This window comes from Corvus brachyrhynchos, unplaced genomic scaffold, assembly GCF_000691975.1.
Source record: "Corvus brachyrhynchos isolate BGI_N302 unplaced genomic scaffold, ASM69197v1 scaffold142, whole genome shotgun sequence".
Classification (NCBI taxonomy): domain Eukaryota; kingdom Metazoa; phylum Chordata; class Aves; order Passeriformes; family Corvidae; genus Corvus; species Corvus brachyrhynchos.
The window spans coordinates 3,647,615-3,665,281 of NW_008237226.1; the positions used below are offsets into that span (position 1 = coordinate 3,647,615).

At 39.6% G+C, this 17,667-nt stretch overlaps 1 protein-coding gene across 3 annotated transcripts in view; it reads left to right on the forward strand.

Annotated features, from left to right (window-relative positions):
- Positions 1–9,301: 9,301 nt before the first annotated feature.
- Positions 9,302–17,667, forward strand: part of ANKIB1 (ankyrin repeat and IBR domain containing 1) — an 80,185-nt gene continuing 71,819 nt past the window's right edge. For 2 of the 3 annotated variants that reach the window (XM_008629902.2, XM_008629903.2), the window contains exon 1: positions 9,302–9,498. The gene's annotated coding sequence lies outside the window, so the exon portion shown is untranslated. The remainder of the gene's footprint in view (positions 9,499–17,667) is intronic. The other variant, XM_017729283.1, reaches the window with a different exon arrangement.

Consider the following 17,667-nt stretch of genomic DNA (forward strand, 5'->3'; position numbering starts at 1 on the left):
CGGGACCGTCGCAAAGTTTGGAGCTGCCCGATGGCCTGGCTTCAGCCAGGTCCCGCCGCTGGGCTCATGCCCGCCTTGTTCGTAGTCGGGAAATGCTGCCTGGAAGGCAGAACGGGAAAAGTGTGAGTGGCCGGAGTGGGAGTGTGTGCTGCGGGGCGAGCTGTGACAGAGTGACCTGGCTTCGTGGCTCGGTAACGCCGTCAGAACAGCCCTTGAATGAAATTAAACGCTCGCGATCTCGGGGGTGTGGGTTTTGGTTTTTTTTTTTCCCCCTCAGTGGAAAAAATTTAGTCTTGATACCGTAGCAGTTTTATGTAAGTAGTAGTATTCCTCTCCCAGACACGTCTAAGCACATACTGGAAATTGGGCAACTTTTAAAAATTAATCTTAATAATTCATGACTAGTTAGTCTACCTCTTATTTACAGTTCAAATAGTATGTAGAGGATATACAGAGTCACAAAAACCTGCTCGGCAGAGTAAAGCACTAATACTGCAGCTTAAATTGTTTGCATGGATCCCTCCATTATGACTAACCGTCCTTGATTGCACCTTCTTTGAGTGCGTTTCTGTGCTTACCAGTTCCAGAAATGGAATTTTAGTTGAAGACATAACATCAATAATGTGCTGTAATTTAAGTACATTCAGTAAAGCGAGAGACGGTTTTTGAGAGGATTTTGGCTGTACAGGTTACCAATGAGAAGAGACTGTGTCTTCTTTACTCATATGGCTGTTTTATCCTTACTTTCATCAGTATGAAGTGTGGTGGATTAATTTCTCTTTAATCTCTTTTGCGTACAGAGGAAAATTACTCTTCTTCCTTGGGGGGAAAAAGGCTTTAGTCATAAGGAAATCAACAGCGTTTTTCAACTATTTAGAACACGTGACTTCTTTCATTAAGATGTCTACATAGAAGTGAATTGATAGAATTTATAGCAACTTTTTTCTTATCTTTCTTTTTTGTGGACATGGAAAGAGTAGGTGGTTGTCTTTACAAGTCACAGAAGAGGCTTCTGCAAACTTTAATTCCAAGTCTTTCTGTGGCCCAGTACTCAGTCAATTCCTTCTTCAACGAATTTTACTTCAGTCCTTATTCAAAAGAATAAAATATTTTAATAATGCTGTCTATTATTCCTGAATTACAATATTACTATAAATCTACTAAAAGGCTAAACAATGTTGGTGGTGCTCTATAGTCATATATATGTATATGCATCAGCAGAGTATTATGAATTAAAATCAATTTAAAAAGAAAGAAAAAAAATTATGACAGTGGCACTATAATAATATCAATAGTCAACACCCAAAAGTTAGGCAAGTAAGTTTTGTGCAGTCTCTTTAATTTTCACTTGTGCCATACACATCTAGATAGGACTAGGTATGTACGTATGTAAGTACCTGATGAGGCTTATTGGACAAAACATGGAATTTCCTGGACATAGTTACATATTGCATGTGAGTTTACATGTGTTTGTTATATGTTCCTATCTGGCCTACACACTTCAGAAAATTAAAGAAAACTAGGCATGTAAATATGAAAAGGAATGCCTTCTAAAGCTGTCAGCTTTTATTCAATGGAACAACTACAAATATGGTTTTAGAAAACGTCGTTATGTCTTTGTTCACTGTATAAAACCTTGTTAACGCTATAGTTGATTTACTCTGTCCTGAGCAGTTTATCACTCCTGGTCTGTGACATCTCTGCTGTGATTGCTTATCACTATGTTTCTTTTCGTTCCAGTAGTAGAGCTTTGTTTATTAATCATTAACTAGTTTGGCTAGCAGGTTTTGTGATGTTTTGGATTTTTTGTTTGAATTTTTTTTTTAAATTGTTTGTTTGTTTTTTGGGGTTTTTTTGTGTGTGTGTTGGAGGGATTTTTTTTGTTTTTGTTTGTTTGGGGTTTTTGTTTGTTTTTGAGAGTTTTTGGTTTTTTGATTTATTTTTTCTGTTCAGATATCATGTAGTTACCGTTACCTGAGTAGTTCATTAACTTCACCTTGGAATCTGATAACTAGACATTGCTGTCTGCAGTTGTCACTGTTGAAGTTTTGTCAGCTTTGCTAAGGTGACTCATGCCAGTAAAAAAGAAAATTGTGAAGCTGGAGTTAACCAATATGTGTACTGAAGCAGTTACGTTTCTAATCACATTACTGTGTTTGCATAATTGGTAATGATACGTAGCAAAGAGAGATCTGTTTTGCTTAAAGAGCAGCCCTGTGGAAATTCTGAAGTGTTCAAAATGACATGGGAAATTCTGTTTTCGACATCATTATCATCATTATCATCAGGCAAGGCTTTTACTTCTTTCGCTTCCTCCTTCCAAAATACATACCACATACTTTTCCATGAAGCATTATAGAAATCACACTTATGTGTAAATTTTAGGGGGAAAGGTTATTTCATTCAAGATTATATTACATTTTACATTAAAAGTTCAAGCCAGAGAAGTCTACTTAATGTTTAACAACTACTGTTTTTCTTCATAACTGCTAAGTGTCTTCCAGAGTTATTGGAACCAGACAAATTAGTCTTTGCTTGTGACAGTGGAAGGCCAAGTGCAAGGTCCTCACCTGGGTCAGAGTAGCTCCTGGTATTGATACGGGCTGGGGGTGAAGGGATTAAGTGCAGCCCTGCCGAGAAGGGCTTGAGGGTACTTGTGGATGGAAAACTGGACATAAGCTTGCAATCTGCACTTGCAGCCCAGAAAGTCAGTTGTATCCTGGGCTGCATCAAAAGCAGCATGGCCAGCAGGGTGAGGGAGGGGATTCTGTCCCTCCACTCTGCTCTGGTGAGAGAGACCCCACCTGGAATGCTGCATCCAGCTCTGGGGCCCCTCAGTACAACACAGACATGAACCTGTTGGAGCGGGTCTGGAGGAGGGACACAAACACAGCACAGCTCTCCTGTGAAGAAAGGTCGAGAGAGTTGGGGTTGTTCACCCTGGAGAAGAAGGTTCCAAGGAGATGCTGTTGCAACCTTTCAGTATATAAAGGGAGCCCACAAGAAAGACTTTTTACTGGGGTCTGTTTTGACAGGATAAGAAACAAGAGTTTTTAACTATTTTAGATAAGGCAAGCACTTACTTTGACCTAAAGCTTATTTGTAGTATTGCTAATATCCTCGAATTTTCTTTAAGGGGTTTTGTTGCAGTTGCTCAAGAGAGATTTTCATTTGGTGGTTTTCCTTAGGTTTGTATTTTAAACTAGGTAAATTCTGAACTCTGCTTGTTGGAGGATAATTGCAGCAAAAATACTGTAAAAGTTTGTAACTGGATTACTGGAGGGAAATAGGAGGGTCTCTCGGCTGAGTGCTTGGGATCCTTCCTAGCTCAGGTGGCTTTATGGAGCAGCTGTGTGACAGTGTTGCAAAGAAAAGTTACAAGAGTAACTTTTCTTCTGCAATTGTGTACTGACAAGGGGACAAAATGAATCCTCTAAAAGCAAGTTTTGTATTTGTGTGTAAACTTAAACCTAGAAATCAATGTTTGCACACAACCTTCAGTATAGTAACATTATTCTTTGACAATCACTTAGTGTAGTTTATATATTACATCGTGACAACTGAGGCACTATATTATTAACCCTGTATAAAATAGGTCTTATGTGCAGGCTTCTATGTTGGAGAAAATTTTATTAAATTTCTTGGGGATTTTCCCTATTTAAAGGAGTTTCCCAGTGGCTTGTGATTACCATTTTGACACATCTGAAGAACATGCAGTACACATGATATGGAAGATTCCTTATGCTCTCTCTGCCCTGCTGAGTGCAGTGACTTAAGGGATAAGGGGCGATGGTGACAAGTTCCTGCTCAGTGCAGCAGAGGTGTGTCTCCTCTGTGAGTGCCTTACCTTCCCAAATGCCCTCACATAATACTTAGGAGCCACTGCATGTGAAACCAAAAAGTAGCAAGGATGATGGTTCATCTAGCTTGGTGCTAAGTTTACCTATACCCTGCATCAAATCTGCTCCCACAAAGCAAAAAAGATGGATCCTTGTTGTAGGAGATTCCCGTCTGAAGGGAACAGAAGGCTCAAAGAGAAGGACCCACTTCCTGGGGAAGTCTCCTGCTTCCTTGAGGCCTGGCTTAAAGATGTGGAGAGAAAGTTTCCTAGCCTAGTATCCTAGTATGGCCCTCAGATTAATATCCATTATTGATTTTTTTTTTTTTTTTTCCCAAGTAGGCAGCAATGAAGTTGTACCAAGTAGGAGGGGAAGGAAGAGAAACTTCAAAGCCTTTGTTAAGGAATCAGGAGCACAAGTAGTGTGCTTCTCTATCCTTCCAGTTGCAGGGAATGATTGAGGGAAAGAACAGGAAGAGCCAGCTGATGAATTCCTGGCTCCAAGCCTAGTGTCACTGGCAGAATTTTGGGGGGTTTAATCATGGGTTGGTTTACACCAGGCCTGCTGGCAACAAGACAGTGTACACCTATCAAAGGGAGAAAAGAATCTTTGCACAGGGGTTAGAACGGCTCATTAGAAAAGCTTTAAACTAGATTTGAAGGGGGAACCTGATAAAACCAGGCTCACTAGAGATAAGCCTGGGAGAAGCACACCCATGTTTGAGGGACAGTGTGCTAGTGATGTTCTTTGATCTTCCATTTCAGTGAAGACAGAAGATGGAGATCCATGTGGCAGCAAAGACCAGTGGTTATCCATGTGTTAGAAACCACAGAAGCATCTGAGGTTGGTCATACAGGAATTAGGACTTCTTCCCCAAAAAAGGTGGGGGTATAAGTAGCCTGACTGAAGTGCTTCTGCTCCGGTACACGCAGGACAGGCAAGAAACAGGAGGAGCTGGAAGCCATTGTGCAGCAGGAAAACTATGATATAATTGTCATTACGGAAGCGTGGTCATTGTGTGATGACTCACAACTGGAGGGCTGCAGTGGATGACTGTAAACTCTTCAGCAGGGATAGGCAAGGAAGGAGAGGTGGTGGAATAGCCCTGTGTTTAAGGGAGCGTTTGGATTGTCTAGAGCTTAATTATGGTGCCAGTAGGGTTGTTCATGAATAAGAATCAGGGGTAGGACCAACAGTGCAGATATCCTGGTTGGATACATACTCTTACATCTAGCCAGGTTGCAGAAGCAGACAAAATATTCTCTGAGCAGCTGTGAGAAGTTTTACCATCATTAGCTCTTGTTCTCCTGGAGAACTTCAACTCACCAGATGTCTGCTGGAAATACAATGCAGTGGAGAGGAAACAGTCTAGAGGAAACAGTTCCCGGAGTGTCTGGAAGAGAACTTCCTGACACCATTGGCTAGTAAGCCAGCTAGGGAAGGTGCCCTGCTGGACTTACTGTTCACAAACAGAGAAGCACTTGTGGGTGTTGCGATGATTGGGGGCTGTCTTGGGCACAGTGACTGTGAAATAAGAGTTTTCAATTCTTGCACAAGTAAGGAGGGACAGCAGAGTTGTTACCTTGGGCTTCTGGAGAGCAGACCGGCATATTGAGGAGACTGGTTGACAAACTTTTAGGAGGCATTCGTGAAAGGGAGAGAAGTCCAGGAAGGATAGACATTTTTGAAGAAGGAAATCCTAGAAGTGCAGAAGTGGGCTGTCCCCATGTGCCTAAAGAAAAGCTGTCAGGAAAGAAGACCAGCCTGACTGAACAGTGTTCTGGTTTGAAATCAGGAAAAATAGGAGAGCCTGTGGCCCCTCGAAGAAGGGGCCAGCAACTCAGGAGGACTACAAGGATATTGTGAGGTTATGCAGGGAGAAAATTAGAAGGGCCAATTAGAACTTAATCTGGCTACTGCTGTAAAAGTTGATAAAAAGTGTTTCTGTTAATACACCAGTAACAAAAGGAAGGCCTAGGAGAATCCCCATCCTTTATTGGATGAGAGGGCAAACAAGGCGACGAAAGATGAGGAAAGAAGCTGAGGTACTTAATGCCTTGTTTTCCTAAGTTTTTAATAGCATGACCAACTGTTCTCTGGGTACTGAGCCCCCTGAGCTGAAATAAAGAGATGAGGAGCAGAATGAAGGCCCTGTAATCGAAAGGGAAAGGGTCAGAGACCTTCTGACCACTGACACACTCACAAGTGTATGAGGCTGGGTGGCATCCACCCAAGGGTACTGATGGCGCTGGCAGAAGTGCTCACTGAGCCACTTTCCATCATTTACCAGCAATCCTGGTTAATGGTGGAGGTCCCAGGTGACTAGAGGTTAGCAAATGTGGCACTCTTCTAGAAGGGTTGGAAGGAGGATCTGGGGAACTGCAGGCCTGTCAGTCTGACCTCAGGGCCAGGGAATGTCATGGAGCAGGTCGTCTTAAGAGCCATCACATGGCTCATAAAGGGCAGCCAGGGGATCAGGCCCAGCCAGCATGGGTTTGTGAAAACCAGGTCCTGCTTGATCAAGCTGATCTTCTATGACAGAGTGACCTGCCTAGTGGATGAGCAAAAGGCTGCAGAAGTTGTTGACCTAGACGTCAGTAAAGCCTTTGACACCATTTCCCACAGCATTCTCCTGGAGAAACTGTTTGTGTTGGTATACTCTTCTCTGAGCAAAAAACAACCATCTGGATGTCCGGGCTCAGAGAGTGATGGTGAATAGAGTTACATCCGGCTGATGGCTGGTCACTAGTTATGTTCCCCAAGGCTCAGTATTGGGGCCAGTCCTATTGAATATCTTTGTTGATGATCTGGAAGAGGGGATCCAGTGCACCCTTAGCTTACAGGCATGCCAAGTTGGGCAGAAGTATTGGTCTGCTGGAGGGTAGCAAGGCTCTGCAGCGGGATCTGGACAGGCTGGATTGATGGGCTGAGGCCAATGGTATGAGATTCAACAAGGCCGAGTGCTGGATCCTGCCATTGGGTCACAACAACCCTATGGAGCACTACAGGCTTGGGATGAGTGGCTGGAAAGCTGCCTGCCAGAAAAGAACCTGGGGGTTTTGGTTGACATGACGTCAACTAGGGGTAGTCTGTGATATAACTTAATGGAAAAGTGGTAAAAATGATTGTGGCTAATTGTGCAAATTCTTACACAGTTTAATTCTGTGGTAATTGTCTTAATTAAAGTACCAACTTCTGTAAAATGTCTTACAGGGGTGTTAGTAATCGCTCACTTCCCCCCCCCCCCATCCCTACCTTCTTTGAGGAAAGATACAGTTCTGGAGGTTTCAAAGCTTTTTCGGAGAAAATACGCTTAAAGTTAGTATGTATAATGCTAGTTATATATGCACTAATGGCGTATTTCTTGGCTGGTTTATATAATCTCTGATCAATTGTGATAAAATGTACAGAAGTTAGAAACTGATTCTCTGCCCCGAGTACTTCACTTGATGATCACTTTTTTCTTGGAATTTATCATACAAAATAATTAGATTTTTCTAGTTTATAAGTGTAATTCTGCTTTTTAAACAATCCCTGCTTGCTCTTACCACAAGAGGTGGTCCTTTAAGAGATGGTAGGAACATTGTGTGCAACTGGTTTTGGCCCTCGTTGTAAATTGCTACAAATGAAATAAGTTGAGGAGAAAATTGTATTTGATATATTTATTAGTTTGAGTTTACTTAAGTTTTTTGCTTCAGGGAAGTTCCATAGATGTTAGTTGGGGTAAGTAATGCCCCCCTGCCCTATTATTTCAAATTGATTTCTAATAGGAATTTTGAAGGCAAAGTTACAAATGGTTTATTTCTATCAAAACAGTTGTGTAGAAACTCAAAACTGACTGTATTAAAAAAACAATAGTATGTGTTTTTAGGATGCTCAGATGAAGTACTGATGATGATAATTGAAATATTTCCTGTTATGAACCAGCCTTTGGAGAAATAGCTGAAAAATGGTGAGAAAAGGTCATGATACATACTTGTCAATGTTTTTGCAAATAAAATACATCAAATACTGGTTCTATTAAAATTTATTGTGGACTTAAGAATAGGAATTTCAGGACAGTTGTAGTTTATTAATGAACTCTTCTCTGTACTAAGGGTTTGATTGTTACTGTACTGCTGTGATAAGCAGTTGTGTGTTTTCCTTTGTATTACTATTAGGTACTATGTGTGTAAGATATCTGCAAGGCTGGATGCACACATCAGGACTAATTTTGGACAGTAGCAACCTGTAAATGCTGTTGCAATAGAATTTTCCCCTGAAGTATTCTTCCTCTTATTAAGAAAAAAATTATTTCTTATTTCTTGCCTGTGTAAATTACTTGCAGAATTGTCATTTTTTTAGCATTTTTTATTTTTTAACCCAAGTGGCTCTGTTGTGTTTTAGATCTCTAAGAAGCTGAGGGACAAGTGAATATATTCATCTCTGGTTGTCTCTACTATGTTGAAAGACTACAGACGGACATGTAGAAATGTTCTGGCAGAGTAGAGCCCAGAAAATTTCTTCTTAATCACTGAATGAAAAATTGTGAATTTAATCCAGGTCGTGAAGAAACTGCAGGAATGTGTACCTACTAAGCTATGAAGACCAAAGTTCCAGCTGTATTAATAATGTTTTTAACATTTTAAGAACTTCCTTGACTGATGCGGGTTAATTCATGTTTGCTAAATAGTTGAAATTATCTATATATCCATAAGTTGAGGATTTTGATATTTTAAAGCTCAAATCTTGAGACCCAGCTGTATAGCAGACTTCATGATAGCAAAACACAATTCTTCAGCAATGATCTGGCACACTTATTCTGCAGAAACAGGTCTACTGCAAAATTGTATTAGCAAATAATCTAGGTCTATGAAGCATTGTGAGTTAAATATCCTAAGAAAAAGTATTTGTTCTTTGTGAAAGAATTCCTGTTACTTGCGTTCTCTGCAAGTTTGTATATGGAAGTATGCAGCCTGCAGTACTGAGACATTACTAATGGCTTTGTAGCTTATTGCAGTATAAATATACAATGGCTCTTAATTTAGGCCCTTTTCCCAGACATCTTGAGAGTCACTGACACAGATACTTTGTATATTCTCCATATTTAGAAGGATGTGTTGGAGACAAATCTTTCATTTGATCTATTTCAGTGAGTCACCAAGTGCAAACTGCCCATTAAAAAAAAATACTGAAGAGGCTTTATTTGGTGACTTACTTGTGTGTTGAAGTACAAGTTCTTTGTAACATCCCATTTAGCACCCTGTTAATTAGTTAAAATTAAACTGCATGGAAGTCCTTTTTTCAGGACGTGATAATTAGTATTCAGTAAAATTAAATAGTGCAGCTTTGCATTTATAATCTTAATTAACTACCTGGATGAGGTGATGGAATGCATCGTCAGCAAGCTTGTTGATGACACCAGCTTGTGTGGGCTGGAGGGCAGGGCTGCTCCTCTGAGAGACCTTGGCAGGCTGGAGAAATGGGCTAACACGAACCTCATGGTGTTCAGCAGAATCTGAACATAGAAACAGAATAACTCTGCACAGTAGTACAGGCTGGGAACCAACGGCTAGAGAGCAACATTGCAGCAAATGACATCGCTTTGCTGGTGGACACCAAGTGGAATGTGAGTCAGCAAGGTACCTTTGAGCAAGAATGAAGCCAGTAGCTGAGAGAAGTGAGTATTTCTGTCAGCTTGACATTTGTGTGATGGCATCAAAAACAATGTCTAGTTTTGTGTTCCTTGGTGTAGGAGAGATGCTGACTTTCTGAAGCAGGCCTAGAGGAAGACTGCCAGGATAATTACGGTACAGAAGCACATAATGTAAAAAGAGAAGCTGGAGGAGCTGGGTGTCCTCAGTGTTCAAAGAAGACTAGGGCGGTGGATCTTGTTTCCGGTTAAGGGGAGGGTACAGAAAAGACAGAACCAGATTCTTGTTGGAGGAGCTGGGTGACAGGACTAGAGACAACAGAAAGTTCCAGCAAGGGATGTTTCAGCTAGACATTAGGAAAGATTTGCATTATTGGGGGGATCAGATGTTGGGATAAGTAGTCTGAAGAGGCTGCGGTATCTCCATACCTGGAGATACTCTGAACTTAATTGAGAACAGTGTTGAGCAGCCTTTGAAGCTCTGAACACTGCTTTGAGTAAAGGGTAGAAGCTGCTGAGCTCCAGAGGTTCCTTTGTAAATAAGTGCTTGTTCCATATCTCGTCATACGGTTGCACAACTGTTTTCTCCCTCCTCTACATACAACTGGTTCTGACCCAGCTGATGTGTTTGGCTCAGAGAGCTGTGGAGTTCTGTAGAACAATACTGTTGTATTAAATAAATTGTACTATATGGCTCAAACCCTGCTTTTTAACCTGACTTCTGCATTGTCAAAGATCTTAAGTGATCAGTTTAATGCTTTGAATTATAGCATGTCTGTCATGAAATAGACTAATCCTTAATGAGGTCTTTTTTCCAGAGTGTGGTACATTAAGGGTTTTTTTCTGTAATATGGCTTACTGTGCAGAAGTAGTCCAGTTACTTGTGCATTCTTTCAGGCCATGAAATAAATTAATAATTGTAATTGGAATGCAGGCTTATTCTGTTTTTTATTTGTCTGTTGAAGTTGGGTATTTTTTGGGTGGTTGGTTTATTTGGGATTTTTTCCCCCAAAACTCATAAATTCAGACTTTCTCATAAGCAAGCTGCCTGAGGTTTATAATTATTTACTTGATAAACGAATAGAAAGTTAAATTCACTTGTCTGGAATACGAGTTTGACAGGCACCATGTTCTAATATAAAATACTTTGTTTTAATATTTAATTTAAAAGAGTTAATTTGAAGGGTTTAATCTTTGTTACTCTGGATGTATTTGCAATGTAAAGTGTGCAAACCTGAATAAAGCAGTCACATAATTTTACTGTAAATGCAATGTAATTTGCCTCTTGATTTGGTCTTTATTTCATGGAAATACCTATAAGTTCATTCAGAAATCCTCTTGATTTTTTGCTGCATGTATACATGAGTAAGGAATCAGTATGGAGAACCAGAGTTTTTAAGTAAGTCCTTAAGAAGATGGTTGGTTAACTTTTTTATCCCTCCTCCCCTTCTTTTGGCCATTTGTATAGTTTTCTACGAAGATAATGAATCAAGTTTCTCTTTAATTAGTCAAAAACCTGAAAAGTATACTGAATTACTTTCAGTTTTGTTAGGTTGTGGAATTAGGGTAGCCATGAAGAGTTACTGATAATTATCTCCTTCATTATTTTGGAAATACACAATGGTTCTTGATTTTAGAATCTACTCATGAGCGCAAGGGAAGAAATCCTAAACCCCAAAATCATTTGGTTTTTTAGGGAATAACTTCTGTCTGAATAATACAATTTCTAGCAAAACCAAAGAGTATTTTCTGTGAGTCTTCAGCATGTTTTAGCTTCTTCAAAGGAATGATGACATTCAGATCAAAGCAGACTGGGTTAGTGCTAAATGGAGGTGTTCAAAAAAATTTCTTTTTGAAGCATAAAACCTCAGTATGAACTTTGAACAGAAATATTCTTGAAACCATCTACCCGTGGCTTACTGTGAAACTAAATCCTTTCACATTCCTAAAAGCCAGACAGACTACCCTAATCATGCCTTGCTTTAGCTATTGTATACTCACTCTATTTTCCCCAGTACTGCCTGAGCCTGCTTACTGTAACTCTATTTGATGATTCCTGTTCTCTTTCTAAACTGCCCACCCAGCTGCTGCATCCAAACAGCTGAGGGCACACAAGAAATGTTCTGATGCAATAATTGTATGTTGTGGCCCCAGTTCCCTACAGCTGAGAGATAACAAATAGTTTTTATTGAATGTGCTACATTCTGTGAAATGAAAGTGGCTTTAAAATCTATCCACATCGAGTTGAAGATATGAGAGCAGTATTCTGTTTTCAGAATGGATTCAATGAGATATGAGGCTGCAAAACGTGGAGGTTTGGGCTTTTTCATATACAGTTTGTCATTCTAATTGATTAAGGAAATAAGATTTCCATGTCATGCAGACGCTTGATTACATCCTGAAAAAACGAGCAAGCTGTTGCATAGATGGTATATGCCTTTTAGAGTAGGTGGTTCCATCATCCCTGTTTCCTGGAACATTCCAGCCTCATGCCTTTCTGTTGCAACACAATAGATTTTCACACAAACCATGATTTGAAAAGGGAGTCTCTTATATTTATTTCCTCTCTTTACAGAGGTTTATTTTGATTACTATATGTTGTTAGTCATGACTGGTTTTTAGACTGTCAGATGCTTGCTTCAGAGATACTTCTTACTTTACATTATAAGAAATAGTGTTCCATTTCTCTCATTTCTTGTCTATTGCTTTTTTCCCCCTTTTGTATTTTCTAGAGACCAGTTTAGTGCAATTAGAATATCCTTCTTGCTGTGCAGGATGTTGTATGAGTACGTAGGGTGATACCAGAGTAGATTTTTAAAGCTGTTTGTGCCTGTTAAAATTTTCAGAAAACCTTAAAACTTAAATTCTCTAATGAAGGTCTATGGATTGTTCCCCAGCAAGTTTTAAGTCTATTAATGAAATAATGGTGCAACAGGATTAGTGATATAGGGGGAAGGAAGGGATTGTTAAACATCTCTTTCCCCAAGTGCAATTGGAGAGGGACTACATTAGATGTGTTTTTCACCACTCCACCCTTCAAGGCTGTGTTTTTTCAAAACATTTTGTGCCAGTTTTAGTAGAGTTTGTTCTCACTGGAGTCCTGCTGGGCCCCTGCAGCTACACTAAACCTTTTTCACCAATACCTGCTTTTTGACTGCCAGAGTAGCAGAGCTTGGATTTTCCCCTCCAGTAGATGCAAGCTCACCTTTGTCCTTTCACTGGCCATTGGACAGGGATTTTAGTTGTCTTTCCACATAGGTCTTGTTGCTTAGTGTCAGACACCTGAATAGCATCAGCTGCTGCTATTAACAATCACGTGGGGTTTTGCTTAGTGAAATAAAACTGCACTCAGACAGGGGTACCGGTTTTGCTGACATTTCTGTAAAAGGCTGAGGTGAAGTTGCTGGATCAGTTATTTGTTGTGAGTTTGCGTCCTGATACAATTTGTTACTCCTTTGTACACTGCCCAGCATGGGTTATTGCAAGCTTAGGTGCAGTTTGCAGCGGCCAGTGCTTCCTTTGGTACTGCTCTGTATCGGCAGTCTCCCACTCCACCCAGCAACATCTTCTAGTCCATGCTTCATCCACTATCCCTTTCAAGTGTATGGCCACTGTCAGAGTAATAGCTGATAAAATAATGCTGGACCACAAAAGAAATTTCGTTAAAACTGTTTTGATTTTAGCTAATGTAGTGGTACTGCCTTGCCTCTACCACCCAAACAACTGTGGGCTTTGCACAGTTTGCACATTGGTGACGTTTCTGCCTCTGTTTGCACTTCAGTATGAATGAACACTGTTTTGAAAGTATTTCCACTCCATACAGTGTGAACTGGTACAAGCAGTCCTGCCTCCCTAGTGCTGCTGCCATGCTCTGGCTGTTTGGACCATCAGCATCCAGGAAGAAAACCCAAAAGAGGGAATTGATTTGAGTTAGATCTATTCTGCTTCTCTGTGCAGTCACAAAAAAAAAACCAACAAGGGAAATTGTGGAAATATGGATGAACAGAAGGGGTGGATCAGAAACAAAAAGGGCAGTATCAGCTCTGGTGTCAATTAAAACCACTTTAGAAACTACAGTGTAAGTTTCTCAAACAACATTAGTGTCATAAAAAGATACTGAGGGCAGATTTCCAGCTTGCTAAGTGCATGCTTCATCGTAACCATAAAAATTACTTCATAATCTCTGAAGCTTTCAGGGAAGTCTGATAGAGGTTTCACCCTGATCCTGGGCAGGGAAGTGGGCCCTGGGGAGGAGAGCAACGCAAGAAAAGAATGAGAAGTGTAGGGGGAAAAGAAATGCACTTTTTTGTGGCTTTTTTCTGGCAGAGAGTGGGGGTAGGGAATATTCTCTTGTGGTGCCTTTTATTTTACAAGCAGGAAGAACTATTCTTAAATAAGTGCCTGCATGTTACATTGGCACTGGAGCAGGTTTTTCATAAGACAGTCACCAAGGGATTCCTGAGCATCACAACTCCGTGAGGTGCTGAGACTGATACAGCTGGTTCCCCCAGCTTATGTCTTGTCTACCACTGCTTGTCTTTGCTTCCACAAATCTCTGCAACTGGCAGTGGGATTTTTCTTTTAACAAACTGTATTCTTGGACCTTACCCCAGTGGATTTCTGTCTCATTTTCAGACAGCCAAATATAAGTTTGCCAGTACCTAGTAAATGCTGGATTGATGATTGTACTATTCCTAGGCATAGGTCAGGCTGTGTAAGTACTTCTTTATGAGTCATGGTAGAGGAAGCTGAATGGGCTTATCAAGCTGAAAGAGAGACACAGTGACTTAACAGACAGCAGTAAACCCACTCTTTTACATCAGCAGGCTGAATTCCATAGTCTCAAGTGGCCATGCACCATCTTGTGCTGGATATCTGCTGTCATTGTTTTGCAGACAGGTTTGGTAGACATTAAAGTCTTCCCTCATATGAGGAGGCATGCCTAGCTATGGAGGCAGCAAGAAGTGAACGCATGTCCCAGTCCCAGCAGCACCACAGCAGGGCAAGTCCATGTGCAGATGTCCTCTGTGACTTTGTGAGCGGCATTCGGAAATAGCACTGGCTGAGAACCTCCTGTGCAGTGTCACTGACACCTCCCGTGTCAGGCGGGTGACCTGGATCTTTCTGTTCTGCAGGACCTCCCTGTCTAATGTAGCAGCAAATAAGGGGCACAGACGTCCGAAAAGTCAACTTACCTAACCAGAAGTACTGGATCCATGGGTGAGGTAGCTGTGCTTCGGCACTCTCAGTCATTCTTTTCTTATGACTACGGGAACTCTATGAAGCAGATGTGGAAGGAACAGAGGCAGTGATGAACATAAACTCTGTGAACTCCACATTTTGTATTTTGATAGTAAATGGTGTTGCGAGCAAGCAGTATTAAAAACAAAGGGAATGTAAGTCTAGTGAATGCTGCTTTTCAGAACACTTGCTGGCATAGTAACCATCTGTAAAAAAAGGTAAGGCCGCAGTTTTCCATAGACACCATCCCTTTATCAAGTATCATTTACCAAAGTACTTCGTGATGAGAGCTGGGGTCTGATTTTGTAGGTCTAATCTCAGAACTGACAATCTATGTCAAATCTTGTGGAGAAGTTGTGGAAGTTGTGTTTCAGGTTATTTTTTCACTGCAAATATGATTTTCCTTAGAACTCTTTGTTAATTAAAACTGTGCAAGCCCCGTGCATTTTGTCATATTTAACCTCTCTCTTAAGAACTAACTGTGTGACAGATTACTGGAGGTGGGTTAACATGATGCAATTTTTAAAATATTCCAGGACAGTCCTGTTGAACAGCAGATGCCATAAGCAAGATGCCTGCTCCTAGTATATTAGTAGAAATGATGTAATAATTAGCAGACATGTAAATAAATGTGATGTCCTGAGGATCAGTCAATGTAGTACCATAAGGGAAAGTCTGATCTCACAAACTTACTGAAGTTATTTGAAGAAGTTGGCAAAATACATTTGTTATAATCTGGTTGAATTTTCAAGTGGCATATCCCATGATCCCTTACTTAGAAGTCTTAAAGAATCCAAACAGTTTTGGGAAAGAGCATAGGTCGACTGCATGCAGGAGTCACTGGTTTAAAGATGATATGGTTATGGACAGAAATAAAGAGACAATTTTCACAGTGGTTACTGATAGAGTCCCAGATAGATCAGTGCTAGGACCTCTGCTGTTGAATGTGAGGATAATAATATGGAAAAGATGGTAATTAGTGAGATGATGGTCTCTAGACAATACTACAAACAGTGCCCACTGCAAAAGGATTTTATGAGACACAGTGGTGGATATAAAACTCAATATAACTAGAGGTGAAAGATTCACATGGTTGGGGGAAAAATGGGTCCTAAATTTATATAGAATAATATTCTCTTAATTAATACAGTTAATTAATATAGAGGTTATATTAAAAACTCTGAAGAAAATGCTTAGACCTTAGTACCAGTCCAAAAAGTAAATGAAGTGTCAAAATAGAGGCTGTGCTGCCATGATGTGAATCCGTGCACTTTGCATGTCCTAAATTAAAAAGGTGTTAGTGGCATTGGAAATAGATCAGAAACAGCAGAAAATATCCTAAAAATAGCACATAATCCACTTCTTTAGAATTAGGGCTAATCAATCTGTAAAAAAGCAAAAGATTGGTATGACAAGGGTGGTCACCTGTAAAAGGTGATATGATGGAAATCTCTAAAATCACAAGTGGAATGGAGAGAGCAAATATGAAAAGGTTCTTTGCTGTCTACCCCTCAGTTCTTGTAGACAGTTAAAGTTAGATTTAACAAATTGGTGGTTAAAACCAGATATTTCATCACAATGAATAATTAAGCTTTGAAATTTCAGGATGCTTTGGCTGTTAAAATTTTCCATGGATTTGGGGAGGTTTTGAACAACGTAGTGGAAGAAAAATGCATTACATACTACGTTATTCATATAAACCTAGCATATCTACCTCAAAAATTCATCAAGTGGTAAATTGCTGGAGACTGGGAGAGTGTTGTGTAAAAGTATCCATCTGTTCTTGCCCAGTTTTTTTACTTTTCATTGTACACTCTGCTGTTAACTCTCTGGACAAGGAATTAGATGGGAAGTATCTGACCCAGTATTAATGACCCAGCCATTATTATGTTTACAATACTTGAAAACAAAATGGGAAACAAAAATGCGTATATTGGTAACAATGAACTTTTAAAAGAGCTGAAGTTATATATTCTCTGTTTGATTTTATATTTGTGAAGTCTAAAATATAGAATTTTGGCTGCAGAGCAGATATGAAGCTATTTCATGACAGCACACAATAAATTGTATTAATCATTAAAATGTTGATATAGAAATAGTAATAGAAGTGGTAAATTCGATAATTCAATTATCTAGTTACCATTAATAATGTTTGAGTATGTATATAATGAAAATCATCTTCAGCTTGCCTTAGCTAATGTCTTGAAACAGAATTGCTGTTAGGGATCAAATTCTTTCAAAGTAGGAATAAACTAGTTTTTTCCCCATTTAGAATTTTAGTTATTTATTTCTAAGCAAAATTCAGATTTAATTTTGAGGATTGACACTTTTTTTTTACAAGTCAATCTGAAATAACTTCAAAAACAGCAAAGGATTCTTACCAGTCTTTGTCAGATCTAATTTTTAATTTTTGCTACAACCCTACCAAATCTATAGAGCTGAAAAAAAAACCTGTAGGTTTTGCTTTTTTTAGTTTTGTAAAGGCTTGTTTCATATTTTTGCAATTCCTCTTTTTTAAGTTGTGTAATGGAGCTATAAAAGGTTAAAGGTTTTACTTTCATAGGCTGTTGTAGAAGCCAGATGATTTTTCAGATTTCCAAAATGAAAATCAATTGAACTTGGAATCTCAAGAACACATTGGCTCCAAGAATCTGTTACAACTTTGTAAGTATTGGACACTGTGGATGCAAATAGTAATAAGACTCATGAGTAAATATGAGTGTTGAATGAAGAATTCTGGTTTCAGGACAAGGTCAATCACTAAGTTGCTGGAATAAAGAAATTTCTTCCCTTAGCAGATTATTCATTGTCTAATCAAGCTTTTTACAGCTCTTTCTATAATAAACAGGACTGACTGCTTTTGGGAAATATAATGGATTCTATCAATTTCTAAGTTTGCAGTCAAGGAAAACTCTTTGTCTGTAGCATGCAGAAGCAGCTAAATAAAGCAGGAAT